Consider the following 15,465-nt stretch of genomic DNA (forward strand, 5'->3'; position numbering starts at 1 on the left):
GAGCGCATTATTATCAGATGGAAACCCAAGGGGAGAAAGTTCTTAAGGAAGCTTACCAGACGCAATTCGACAATACAACTTTGCACTCCAAGACCTTTAGAGCGATCATCACACCAGCAGCCTCATAGATCATGTGAACCGACCGTGCTATTGGGTGACATTTTGAACCCTTTTTCGAGGGGAAAGCAACAACATGGACAACTTTTTATTCTATTTGGGAGGCCCTGATGGAGGAGCCACACCGCGCGAAGTCTTGATAAAAGTAACTTCTGCATGAGAAATGTACCCTTTTTAGGTCATATAACCAACGAAGTAGGAATGCGCGTGAATCTCGCTAAAACCCGTTTTCTTTGGAAACTGATCGACACTAAAAGTCCTTCGAGGATACAACGATTTCTTGGTTCCGCTTGATTCATCACAGGAATTTCGAAGGTCGCATAGCTTAGATCCCTTTAGCACAGCGGGGTGCCGTGTTCACGAAAGACAGAACATGAGGACGTCTCTTCAGCTTTCGAATCCTGATTCAGTAAGGTACTGAGCCTCATTTTTACCCAAGGGCATGGGTAATACAGTGGTATATCGTTATGTTTTGAATCAGAGTCCCAGTTACACGTCGACGCAACACGAGAAAGTAACGACTTACGTACAGAAATTACAAAGAAGAACTGCATGACACACAACTGGTGGTGGAAACCGTGGTCTTTGGAGTTACACGGAGGCATTACTTGGACGGTACCAAATGCGTTACTTAGACCGATCACAAGGGCCTTCCGTGTACTCTGGTTTCAAAAGAGCTAAATCAGTAAATGGCATCGTTGGATGGAACTTCTGGGTGGATTACGACTGTGGAACCTGAACGTGTATGGACTTTGCAGCTCGCCATCGACTCTAACCCACCTGACCCAACTCGTTCTGTACAAACTAGGGAACTAACGGGAGAGAATTTTCAAGTTGAGTCCATGCGGGGCATGGAAGAGCAACCTTGGTGAAACGAACGATATTCATTAACTCATAGAACGACTATAAATCTCATTTCACAGCAACGGTAGGGGAGTTGTGGTTAGCAAAACACACCGGCTTCGAAAATTCTATTCAACTGGATTTTAAAGAAAGATGTTTGGGACATGTAAATCTTGTACTGATGATTGGGCATGAAAACCCGTCTAACAATGTATGGGTATGACTTTCGACTTTGGGAAAAGTCAAGGCGAAGTATAAGAAACTGGCAACACCTATGTGGAAGATGGGAGCAGACTGCTATGAATGCTGCCACTAGTATATTTACAACTCGAAATGGAAACACAAACAGTAACAATCGTTGATCGCTGAATGTGACCAGCACACCTCCTTGCAGTCAAGGGAACTGATGAGTCTTCTTAGCTTGTGAAAATTTCTCTGGAAGAGACGGATTATAGGCATAAGGTGCCAACTGCTATTACCTATTGGACTATACCTAATTCAAGGCGGGCATGGCGCACACCTTTGACTCACGTCTTGACATGAACATTGCTTATTACTGTAGGACAATCGAGCAAAGTGACGAACCATCTGAGCACACGAAGGCATGTTGTAAGTATGTGCATAACTGACTTTAGTAAACGTTTGGGAAGGACACTTATCTTGGGGAGAAGCTCTAATGCAGCTGCACCATGATAGTATGCATACAGCCCATGCTGAGGCATAACCTGGACAGTAACTCTAATCTCCTTGCTGGACTAATGTAGTTGACAACGTAATCGCAGGTCCAGGACCTGAGCTCAAAACTCTCGAACATTGCTTAGATCGGAAATTGTTTGATGGCAGCGCATGAGCGCTAGGAAAGCTGATTAGCTTAGGAAACACTGGGAGTTTGTTGTAGGCAAACGTGTCATTATCGAAAGCATCACCCTGGGGGGGGGTGCGGTATGCTATAGAAATCATGGCAAGCTTACTTTACGACGCGTGAGACATACGGATTACTGGAACAAACGGTGACTTGGCTCACAAACTCAGACTAATTGATGAAACGGGATAACTATCGTAATGGTATGTATGCCCTAGGTTTAAGGCAGCGGTTGCCTGATGAAACCCTGGTGATACCCTCACCGGAATTTGAAGTCATCGGATCAGTTGTATATATATCAGGGAATCTATCGAAAGCATGGGCTAAGAAGTCAAGCTTCGCTAGCATGAGTCATATGACAATCGTGAGGGCTTGTTAAACTTCAATACGTGGACTGAAGTTCACATAGGAACGGAAAGATATGTTAAAACTTCAATGTTCTCAATTGTTCAAGGGATTGAACCAACTTTTGATATCACTGGTGAATTTCGGGACGAAATTTCTTTCAAGTTGGGGAGGATGTGACACCCCAGGAAAACCAGCAAACGATATAACTTACCTAGCTTTAACTTATCTAGCTTTCTCAGTGAGTGCGTACCAAATTTCGGGACGAAATTTCTTTTTAGTTGGGGATACTGTGACAACTCGTAATTTGAACCTACTTCCTGTGACGTTACGTGCTTACGTGAACTATGTTAATTGAATGTTATGTGTTATATGTTATGACTGTTAACTTGTATGGCTTAACTGCTAAGTGTTGCTATGATCTCTACGTGTATGTAACGTGTTAACTCTGTGTAACTGTACGTGCAATACTTGAATACAAGCCTGACTTGTATGGTAAACATGCTAGGACGTGGTTGATCACATTGTAGCTTAACTGAACCTTTTCGTGTATCATACCGAGCAACCCCAGGTGAGTTCAATGCATTTTCTCAAGCATGCGTCCCAGTGGTTTGGGGACAACTGGTAAACATTTGGAAGGGAAACATTGGGTAAACAACTTAATCGGTTTGGGTTATTGCCTGGAGGGCAATGGGGGTAATTAGTTGATAGCGCTATTAGGTGGGAAACCTCACACCGGGCCGTAAGGACGGGCGTGAACTAATTATCTGGATAGGGCTATGGTTGTTAGAGGCACACTCCTCGGATACATATGGGCACACTCCCTAGGGTATCTAACGATGGCAACATAGCAAACGGTCGTTAAGGGGTACCCACTCCCCGGATACACATGGGCACACTCCCTAGGGTATCTAACATGAGCAACATCGTAACGCAACATCGAATCGCATTAACATACATCTGGTAACTCAACACGTTAACAAAACCTTGAACTCACCAGCGTAGTCTGACACACTTGTTGCATGCTTGTAGGTCATTAACGTTTGGAACATGGACTTGCTATCTGGGAGTGCTGGAGTGGTCATGGATCGAGACTCTTGGATTGACTTATAAACGATACAATGATTTTGATTATTATCATGAAACTATTGTTAAACGATTTATTACATGCTTCCGCTACACAACATCTTGAGAATTGATATCATGTTTGACAATTTCTATTGGTAATTAATGGTATGTTTAATTAAGTATTTACCATTGGTTCAATGTGATTGGTGGCTCGAACTCTGATGTGTAACACGCCTCGCGGGGTTTCCGCAGGTGGAATTTTGGGGGTGTTACATCATTGAATAAAACAATAGAATTTGTATTACCTCTAAATTTGTATACAATATATTAAAAATGGTAACTTATTAATACAAAGAATTTAAATTAAAAAATTAGTATCACTTTCATGGTAAAATAGTAAGGGTAAGAGTAATATCAAATTTTTTATTTTGCTTTTGATCTACATCATATGAGTAGAATAGTAAATAAATAATGTAATCTAATTCAATAAGAAACATAACCAAACATCATTTAAAAGCAAACGACACAATAGATAACTAAAGATGTCATATTACATAAGCAAACCATGTAAATGTTTTAAAGCACCACAAAAAAAAAAAATTCAAACCAAACATTCAAACATCAAACCAAATGTTTCTTATTGTAATAATAGATTAGTTGGTTATTAATTCTTTGCATGATCCTCATCAGAAGAAATGGTATCACCACTTATGAGAGGTTTACTTGCCGACGATCCCACTACGTCTTCACTCACATAAACATCACCAAGGTTACGCTTCAAATCGGTTGATGATTGATTCAAGTCAGAAGCAAAATCCTTTGAAACAGGTGTAGAGTTATCACCAATGTAAGAAACACCATCCTTTATAAAAAAAGAAATATCAAAACCAAAGCATTTTTAATTTTATATTATTATAGTTTTTAAAAGCTCAAACCTTTGCACTTTCACCGCCAGCATCTTGGAAATCAGACTGACTCATAGCAAACGAATCAGAGGCATCAAGCTGTAAAAAATAGAAATCAAAATACAATTTCTATAAGGATCATTTAAAGGAATTAAATAGTTAAAAAATAATAAATATAACAATCCCTTACTTGATGAATTTTCCATTTTTTGTTTAGCTGATCCAAGATATCAGTATCATTGGTCACAACTGATATACCATAATTCTCAACAGCATTCGTAATATTAAAGTCTGTTACTCAAATAACGAAAGCACACTTGAGATTAACCGATGTGTCAAACTCAACAGGATATGCTCTGGGCACTTCATTGGTCTTGAGTATCTATATTGAAAATATGTCATGTGTGGTGAGGATATATATGAAAAAAATAATTTAAATAAATCAGACAAAAGTATTATATTTACATTGTCCTGAATTTATATAAGTTCCTTTGCAGTTTTACCAACAAACTTCAACGCCTCATGATCAAACAATGTAAGTGTCATCGTACCGATAGAATCTTGAACTCGAATTGGTATTTTAAACCTTAAAAGTGTATTTATATAGTTAACAAAGAAACACAAACCATCTAATATCATAAATGTTAGTTGTTGTATAAAAACAACAGAAGTATGAATAAAAGTTATTTACCTCGACATTGGGAAAACATCTATTCCTTGACAATCCTTGTTGGAACATTGGTATACTTTCTCATCTCAAGCATCGCTTGTACCATCCTCCTTATTGTAAGCTTCAAACTTTTGCTCAACTTTGGATTTGCAATAGTTACATCCATCATAATACCACATCTTATCAGAAACAATTGTTACAATAGTTCCCACAATAACAACTTTTTTTTGCTGTTTAAATAGTTAAATAAATGAAAGCGTATTAAGATTCAGATAGTAGTTAAAAAATAACATATAAGTTGTTTGAAATAACCTGTATGATTGAACCAATATAAGCAATTGGTGAGAAAACATCATTGTTCATAAAATCATCTTCAACAGAACATATCACAGACGACCCAACATGGCTACTTGACTCGGCTGAAGCAGAAAGTTTTGCAATAAACCTAATAAAAATTATTTTAAGAAATCATAATCTAAAATGAACAAAAAAATACAAATAAAAATTTAGTTGATACAATTAGAAAAATTAAATAAAATAATTTTGCTCACTTTTCCTTGAATGTCAACATCTGATCAAAATTGTCGTTAATGAAAAGCCGTGTACCATCAAAATTATTAGATATCCCCCACTTACCTGTTATTAAGTAACATAAATAAACATCGCATCTATATATATATTGTTTAAATTAAATCTTAGACTTAATAAGATACCTTTGTAGGTTTTAACAGCACTAAAATGAACAGCAATGACAACGTGGGCTTCACGATCTTGACTAAGCATGTACGAACACATGTCCTTCGCATAATCATCCCAAAGATTTAAATCAACCTCAACATCTCTAAAAAAGAATATAGGCAATTAATAATTAATTTCAGAGTAACAAAATTAGCTAAAATTTATAAAATATAAAGGAAATAAATATAGGCAATATAAAATTTATAAATGTAAATTGTATTACTCGAGATCTTGAAGCTTAAGTTGAGGCGTTTTCCTTTAGTACCATCTTTTTTGTTAGTATCCTCAATCTTACAGCAAACAACAACTTAACCGATGAAATCTAAGATTAAAACATGTCACATGTTAATATAAACTAAAAACAATATTTATAACTTAAATGTGAAACAAATATTTTAATATAGAGATTTTGTAAGGATTAACAATAATACCTATTGCTGTACCCTCCTTGTATCTCTGTGACAAAACATCCTTGAAATCAACAAAATCAAAAACGAACTGTGGACCATCCCATTTACTACACTTTTCGACAAATGTATGGTAATACAAAGATAGCTTTTGATTGTTAGGAACAATTTTGAAAGATGCAATGTTCGCAGCAAGAGATGGCCTTTTTATTATAAGGCATTCATCAACAATAAGATGTCTCTCAAATTTTGAAAACAGCCTATGTAAGCAAGAAGCTTGAATCTTGGTACCCTGTACATAAATAAAAAATAACATGCAAAAAAATGTTAATATGACCTTTAAATGATATAAAAACAATAAAGATGAACAAATAATTAGTTAAATAATTTACCATCTCATCCATTAGTATCATATCGATACGATATGTCTCTCTTTTGTTACCTTTCATCTTCTTTCTCCACAAACTAATAATCTTCACTTTGATAGTGTAGTTGGTACTAAGAGCGTAAATATCATTCAAAAAAGTAATTTCACCTTGGTCTTCCATACCTTACATCTCAAACAGTTACTCAAGAGAAAGAAAAGTTATTGTTTGGAATAAATTTATGAATGAAGAACAAATTAACATGAATTTATATGAAAACGTCTAAGATCATATTCTTAGAAACAATTTTTCCGAAAAAAATATAAAAAAAAAATTATGTAAACATTTCATGAGTAAGGAAAGTGTATAATTGACTAACATAAATTTACATAAATACATATTTATAAAAAAAAATTATAATCGTGTAGATAAATACATAAAAATACTGGAAATAAAGAAATATATGTTCCTTGTAATATGAACAACATGAGAAGTGAAACTTACCTGCATAACACAACTTTGATAAACAAAAAAAAACCTCATTTTGAAATAGAAAACTATGACAATAAAAAAAGGATTTTTTATTAGTACTCAACAAATGATCATTATATATATTATATGTATTATGATCAAAAAAAAAATATTTACATCACAAATATTCCGTCATTATATTGTAGTTTCCAGTTTAGTTATATATGATTGACAATTAATAATGAAACAAATATATCTAAAATAACTTTTATATGATATTGCATTATAAATGTAAGTATTACTTTACAAAACTTTTAAAAATATGAATAGAAAATATCGACAAAATAATTTAACATAAATAAATGATCATTGTTTTGTTAATTGTTATAAATATGTATAAGTTTCCTAAAATAAATCTAAATAATAAGTTACTAAAAATATAAGATATGCATCTACAAAATAAGTGAACAAAAAAAATCAAACATCAACTGATTGGGTAATCTCAATTGTTGTATTTTTCTCAAAATAGAACAAACTAATTCTAATATGTTTTCACATCAATAACATATTCAATTGGGACTGTTATGTTTTAACATCTATAAGATATTAAATTTTCCTATTTTTATCAAAATATATAAAACTAACATTCGGATTGAAAAGAATTTTATATTGGTATTAAATTAATAAATTTAGAGGTTCGGATGTTTGCGTTGGATGCATGGTTATTAAAAGAGTAATATAATTCCTTGTTCAAAGATAATAATAAAATTGACAAAAAGAGTGGTACCAAAATTATGTTCTAATTTAAAACATAAAACAGCTTGTTAACTTTCTTACAAAAGAGACGTGTTTAAGTACTAATTGTCCAAACAAAAACATAACTAACATCAGACTTGGACCATACTAAGATCAAGCAAAAAATATGCAAAATATTGTCAACCCACTATTGACTAATAACCACCAGATCACCAAAACATATACAAAACCAACTAAGAACCACAAATGCAAACAGTCATGCACGACCTCTTTTCTTTGTGGTCTTGTGAACAACTTTGGTCAAAATCAAAAGCTGCGAAGACTTGACATATTTAAAGAAAAGAGTAGCGCCGATGTGGATTTGATTTGATTTCAAGAAAGCCGACCACTTGGAAAAACCATACCTGTAACCATCACCATTCTTTTCCGCTATTGTCTTCATGTTTGTTACCTCACATCTAAGGTTTTGGATTGAAACATCACGGAGGTTGTGAACAGAAAGAGACAACTCATCGGAAACAGCAGACGGTAAACGCTGAAAGACACAAAAAAATAATTGTCAAAGTAATGTATAACATATGCTTATTACTTGATTATAAAATCTATGAAATTTAATAATATGAAAACACATACCATTCTATTTTTTGCAACTTTGGTGAACTCAATGATTGAAACTGTTTTCGACATTTTCAATGTAGAACGTTTGCGGCTAACAGATGCGGTTTCAGCAGCCGTGATCTTATCAACAACAACAGATTCATTTTTGTTTCTAAACAATGAACGTGTACGATGAGCGATAAGAGACTCATCGGACACAATCATAACTGTTTTACATTTCCGAGTGGCCTAATAAGTTGAAATAAATAATAATTACTTGTTTTTATAAGATATAAAATTAAAAGTAAAAAAAAAGTTATATATGATACTATACCTTCCTCTTTCTCGGCAAAACACTTTGACCAACATCAACGGTATATTTCGGAATGGTCTAAACAGGTAAATAAATACATAAGTAACTACCATTATTGGAAAACATATAGAATCAGCAAAACTCACATCAGAAACAACTGTGGAGCACAGACTCGGTTCAGAAAAAAGAACATTTGTTTTTCCTGTAGGATCAACCTAAATAACAAAAAAGAATAAAAATATTAATATACTATGAATTAATAAATTGTATTATATAATACTTAAGTAAGTAGATATACATCGGACTTATTCTTGGGTATCAAAAATTTGTCCAGATCCGTCTCAAACTTGCTTTTGTCCTGAAAAAGGGAAACATATATATAAAAAAATGTAAAGTAATCCACTTAAATTCAGAAAAATATAATTAAGTAACTGAAAAAACCTTTAAAGTTAGATTTTCATCAATAACAACAATTGTTTCCGCCTTCAGATCATCCTACGAAAGATAGAACATTAACCTTTGAAAATGAAAAAATAAACGTAAAATAATTCAGTTAATTACAAACTCATATAATTTAGTAAATGAACACAAACCTTTAAAGTTAAATTTTCATCACAAACAACACTTGCTTTGCCTTGCGGTTCAGCTTTTGTATCCAAATCATCTTTGAACTACGTATAACGAAAATAATTGTATAACAAGATAGTACAAATAATGATTAAATTTAATAAAGTAAGGAAAGAAAAATAGACAAAAAGTGTTTAACAATATAATAAGAATAATAATTAAATTTACTAAAAAAATAAAAAAAACATAACAATGACAAAAATTACCTTCTTCTTAAGGTCTTCCATTTCAAGTAGAGATGAGAAAAAGTTATCAAACTTGGAATCATCAATATCCTACACAATTAACAATAAACAAATAAAATGTATAAATACAAAACAAAGATATTTATAATAAGTTTTAATAAATTTGATTAAAATATAGGAAATTAAATTGAACACAGATTCAAAACTTGCCAACTGAAATTTGTCGTCTTCACATTCCACAACAACACCTTCTTGAAAGTCAGTTCCAGCAGTACTACACTTATCCTTATGTTCGGACTACAAAAAATATCAAAAATAACAATGTATTAAATTCAATATCAACTTGTAAGCTCGCGTTGATAACTAAATAATAGTGTAGATGTATAATTCTAACCACAATAACCAAATCATCACCAAAGATCGAGTCATCCAAAACAACTAACTCAACCCTGTTGTTCTGAATTTGAGTACCGGTTTGATGATTAAAGACTGAAAGCTCGAAAATTTTATTTCCATGCAGTGAAAAGACAAAGGTAGATCGCGTGTCTAAGGCAAGATCGTTTACCATCTCAGAACATCCATGAGTAAAAACAAAACTGTCAGTTAATCCGTCCATCTTAACGTTCCAAAATCTATCTCCTAAATAAAGAGTTGATTGACCACCTTTGAAATTTTTCCCATAAAATTGCCTCCAAAATTCATCATTCATGACCTGCATAGGCAGTGATAATTAAAAATAAAAATTAATTTAAAAACCAATATACAGAAATAAAAAATAATTCATCATAATGATTGTATAAGATACTACTTACAATAACGTCTTCGTGAGGTGTCATTTTGGATATAAAGCAGTTTTTATGAACAAATGATTTAAACACCATTAGAAAGAATGATGATGGTCCATATGACTGAAACATAAGGTAGTCATCTTTTCTTATACAACCATCCCGAACAACTTTGGTGAAGCCATCAGTAAGAACAGGGCCCACATCAGTTTTTTTCACTCTTACAAACCATAACTTGTTCCCATCAACAATCTTAACTGAATCTTTGTAAGGTGGTTGATCTTCCTAAATCATTGAAGCAAAGTCATTAGGTATTTGCTATGAGTTTAATACAAAAAAAAAAGACAAATATCAGTTTACTTAAAATATGATTAGTAATTAGAATACAAATAAACGTACCAAAAATATCGGGTCATCTTCCTCAATAAGCTTTAAAAATGAAGGACTGTTGTGCAAGGGATCCATATCTGAAAATTATATATGAAGGTTTTTTAAAAAATTAAACGGTAAAGTATTTATAGCAAAACAATCAATATTCCCAAAAATAAAAATAAACGGTTTCAAAAAAATTTAAAACAATTTATTTTTAGAAACACAATCAATATTCCGAAAACAAAACATTAGAACAAAATGTAAACATAAACAAATAAACAAAATATCATTTCATATGATTTGAATCGAATAATGCAAAATCATCATCAACAACAAACAACGAAAAAAAAAAGAAAAATCATCAAAAATTATTGTAGTTTTTAACAAAACATATCATCATCAACAACAAACTAAAAGACTGTAAATAAAAATATGAGTAATATGAGAACACAATCAAAACATCAACAAAATATCATTTCATATGATTGGAATCGGATAATGCAAAATAATCATCAGCAACAAACAACAAAAAAATCAAAGAATTAAATTTTGCTTGAATAAATTAAGAAAAAGAACAAACATTAGAAACTGCGAAAACGGTTTTCAACATCAAAGACTAAAATTTTGCTTGAATAATTGAAAATCAAACAACATAAATAAACAGTATTTAACCATAATCATGTACTTTTAAATTAGATATTTTCATCGATTCTTGATTAAAGTTACCTATAACATGTTTGATCTACAAAAAAAAAAAAAAAAAAAAAAAAAGAAAATTCATAAAAAATTGAAATTAAACATTTACGATAATACAAATCTAATATAGATTACATACCTGCAAATTATGTGGAATGATCTACAAAAAAATAACAACAATAAACATTAAGATCTGCCGAAAGGGTTTTGAACAAAAAAAATTCATATAAGATCTAACAACATATAAACAGTATATAGATTTGATAAAGTACATTTACCTATGATTCTTGAAAGATTCGTCACCTAAGATGATGATCGGCTATAGTATTTTGATGATCGGAGTTGGTATGTTGATTAAGGGTTTGTAATCGAATATGGTAGGTAGAAGAGAGAGAACAGAGAGAGAAAGAAGATGATTCAAGAAGAATGTTACGAAAAATAATTGAGTGAAATCAATTTAAAGGATCCGAATTCAATATGGGTTATTCGGATAACCCGAAAACTGACCCATTCAATTCCGGATCCCGCGTAGCTTTGGTTTTTTGGTTTGTGTTTTGTGAAACTTGGTTTGTTTATAGAGAATTACATCAATTCCCTCCCAAAATCAAACTCCACTAAACCAATGGTTGTCACATCATCAAAATGGCTTCACCATTCAAGGACACATAACCCACATCATCTCATTTATTAATATATATAGATTTAGCATCACATTACCCATTTAGTTAAGTTTAATACAGATTATTTCTTACGATTAATAAATCCTATTTTCTAATCAACTATTAGCTGCAATTAAAATTCAAAAAATATTATTCAATCTTCAGTGAAAGTTTAATAACTTATTTTCATATAAATAAAGGATTTTGTCATTCAATATTAGTATTAGAATTACCTTTCAGTATTTTTGATAATATCTAATCCTCTAATGACCTTAAGTTTTTAAAATTCGTATTTAATTTAAAAAGTTTTTATAAGTAACTTTATCGAGCCAGGGAAGCAATCCCGGGTAATAACCTAGTTAAGCCATAAATGAACGCAATTAAATGTATAAATAGTCGTTAAGTTGTACGGAATTATCATGAAATTTTATCGGTTATCACATTTAAATAACCTCAACTATTGTTAATTGGCCATCACCGGTCCCAACCACAAAAATCTCCACTAGCAGTCCCAACTATTAACATATTGGCCTCCAATGGACGCTGACTAACGGAACCCTAACGCCGTTAGTCACCGGTCGCCGGAAAAACGTTTTTGGCCGAAAAAGGTTCTAAAGATCCGATATAAGGTTACGAAGAAGTTTGAGACAAAAATGTTGAGTTTTCTTACCAAAAAGGAGTTTTCCGACGACCTCAATAATTGGGGTTTTTACTAGAAAAAGGTTCCTAACGGTCCGACCTAAGGTTACAAAAAGATTTGGGACAAAAATGTTGAGTTTTCTAGTAAAAAAGAGTGTTTCGGAAAAAAAAAATGTTTTCCCGTCGACCTTAATAATTGGGGCTGTTATTAGAAAAAGGTTCCTAAAGGTCAAATCTAATGTTACAAAGTTGTTTGGGACGAAAATATTGAGTTTTCCGGCCAAAAATGTTTTTCCGGCGACCGACTACTAACAACGTTAGGGTTCCGTTAGTCAGAGTCCATTGAAGGCCAATATGTTAATTGTTGAGATTGCTAGCGGTGATTTTTGTAGTTGAGACCAGTGGTGGCCTATTAACAATAGTTGGTATTACTTAAATCCATTATTCATATAAGCGTAATAAAACATTAACCAATCAACCTATAATAACAACGAAATGTCGTATATTATAGATTTAATCATATAATAAAGCATAAACAATTAAATTATTATTGAAGGTATCATCAATTATAACAAATCATACTGAATGTGTAATCACGCAATGATTAAAATTTAATGTGTAATCACGTATCATGTAAAAAAACGTAAAAAACTGAAGCAATAGCCTACTCAAATTAAAGAGATTGAAATTCTAGTTAATACGGTGAAATTTTTCTAAAAAAGTATTATCGTATAAAAAAAGTTAATATCCTTTGAAAATCATGAGGAAAGTAAGTTTATATTATCATCATCATCATCATCGTACTCAGTGAATCCCACCAATAGCTTAGGTGGCACCCAACCCAGCTACATAACCTTTAGTCTAACTAGTGCTTCAAAAGTGTGTGAACTATAAACCCAATTGTTTTTAATCTTTTTCGTTTTATAAAAATGTTAGTAAATGGTTGATTGTGAGTTGGCCCCACAACTCACACCTTTCACGCACATTAACCCCCTGATGCCCCTCTTTAACAGCCCGACGTGGTATATAGCGCCCTTTTAAGGTGATTTGGCAGTGGGCATCAAGCCGCTATACATGGTCTAACAAACCCACTAGAAATCACGGGAATGAATCCACCGTCTTGAAATATCTCTGTAGCCGTATGAAGTCTAGACCAACCGTATGTTCCTGTTTTTGTTTTTAATATGAAATGTTACCTTGCACAATAACATAGTCTAATATATGTTTTATTGAATTATATTTAAACAATGTCATATATCGTTTGATTATTCTGTTAAATTGTTATTAAGAGTCATGTTTATAACTTTGATTGATTCATCTATTTATAAGCACCCCTTATTGTTGTTTCTTACCAAGGTGTGATTGAATGTTATACCATTATATAAAAAAAAATCATTTTCACTTGGATGAACAATTCAAGATCATGAAGATTGAGTTCTTCTACGATAGAGGTGAATTGCTTGCGGGTTAGGGCGAGAGTGGGGCATCCATTGGAGATTCGCTATCAATTTTCTTGAATTACTTCATAGTTCATATACCACATGTTCTAACTAGGTTGGGATGTACAAAATCATGTTATCTAGTTATTTTTCTTAGACCATGTGTAGTGGTTAACACCTTACCTTTCGGCGTTTTGCACCATTGGCAGTACAGTCAGTAATTGGGCGTTTTCTAAAATGGGTGTAGTGAGGATGTGGGCATTGTGGGGCATTATTGTTAAAAGGGTGTAAAAATTAAATAAAATAAAATAAACCAACAAAAAAACTATTGGACAAGAAAAAGAAGATTAAGCATCATTGATCAAACAATTTCTTCTCTGACGTTGTTTTAAGAACGCCTCATGCAAAAAATTGCAAATCAACGCCCGAGGGGGTGGAGGAATTTGCATGGTGGGGCGTTTTGTTATTAAAAAACGCCAAAAAACGAACGACTACGGATGGTCTTATTATTATTACCATAATAAACAAACGTTGTCCATGGTTATATCATGTTTTAATCATTTCGAAGTAAATCAATTTTCAAGTTGTTCTAGATACCAATTTATATTCATATTTCTTTTTTCGACTGAAGTTATAGATTTAAGATGTGTGAGCTTCAATTCGAACTTCTTAAAATTATGTATACAAATTTTACATGTATATCTTTAACTCTCGGACCAAAAATTTGTACAAGCCAAACAAGATCGGGCTAAATTACGCTTTTCACCAAACCAATTACGAAATATTATAAATTGAGTTGGTCACAACTGAGGTTACAAATCAACAATTGACTATTGTAGAGGAAAATTCAATATTTGCCTTTGTATTTAATTAAGGCCACACGTTAGGTACATGTTACTCTCATTTCAAAATCCAAAAAGAATCATTTTTGGAGAGTTGAATGCTTATATAATAATGCTATTCAAATGAAATAATTATACGATATATTATAAACTTAATGGTAGACATGAACAACAATGTTGGCTTAAGTCTCTTATCTCTTAAATAAAAAAAGGTAGAGGATACATGAAATGATTCTACCATTATAGTTTTATAGTTTTTAAGTCTTTGTTCTATTAAATAAAAATAATATTAGAATTATAAACTTTTAGATATTTAACACAAATATTTGGATAATGTAAACAACTTTCCTCGCGCATACGCGGGAAGGATATGAGGAAAAGTATCATTGGCATAAAGGGTAATTTGGTCCTTTCCCAAATGAACAATTTCTCTCTAATTTTCAAACAACTATAACCTTTTTATGCGTTAATATTTAAAAAAAAATTACACCGTATTAACGAGCATTTCATTCTCTTTAATTCGAGCAGCCTATTGCTATGGTTTTCTTAAAAAATTAAATGATTTTGAATACCCATTAGTCCATTACATGCTTACGCGATTTTGAATACCCAGCACCATGACTACGTGATTTTGAATTGTCATTACGTGATTACACCTTCAATATAAATCTATTACCAGATTACACTTTCAATAATAAGAACTTGATCGTTATACATTATTACGCGATTAAATCTCTAATATACGACATTATGCGGTTATTATA

Source organism: Helianthus annuus, chromosome 4 (assembly GCF_002127325.2).
Source record: "Helianthus annuus cultivar XRQ/B chromosome 4, HanXRQr2.0-SUNRISE, whole genome shotgun sequence".
Classification (NCBI taxonomy): Eukaryota; Viridiplantae; Streptophyta; class Magnoliopsida; order Asterales; family Asteraceae; genus Helianthus; species Helianthus annuus.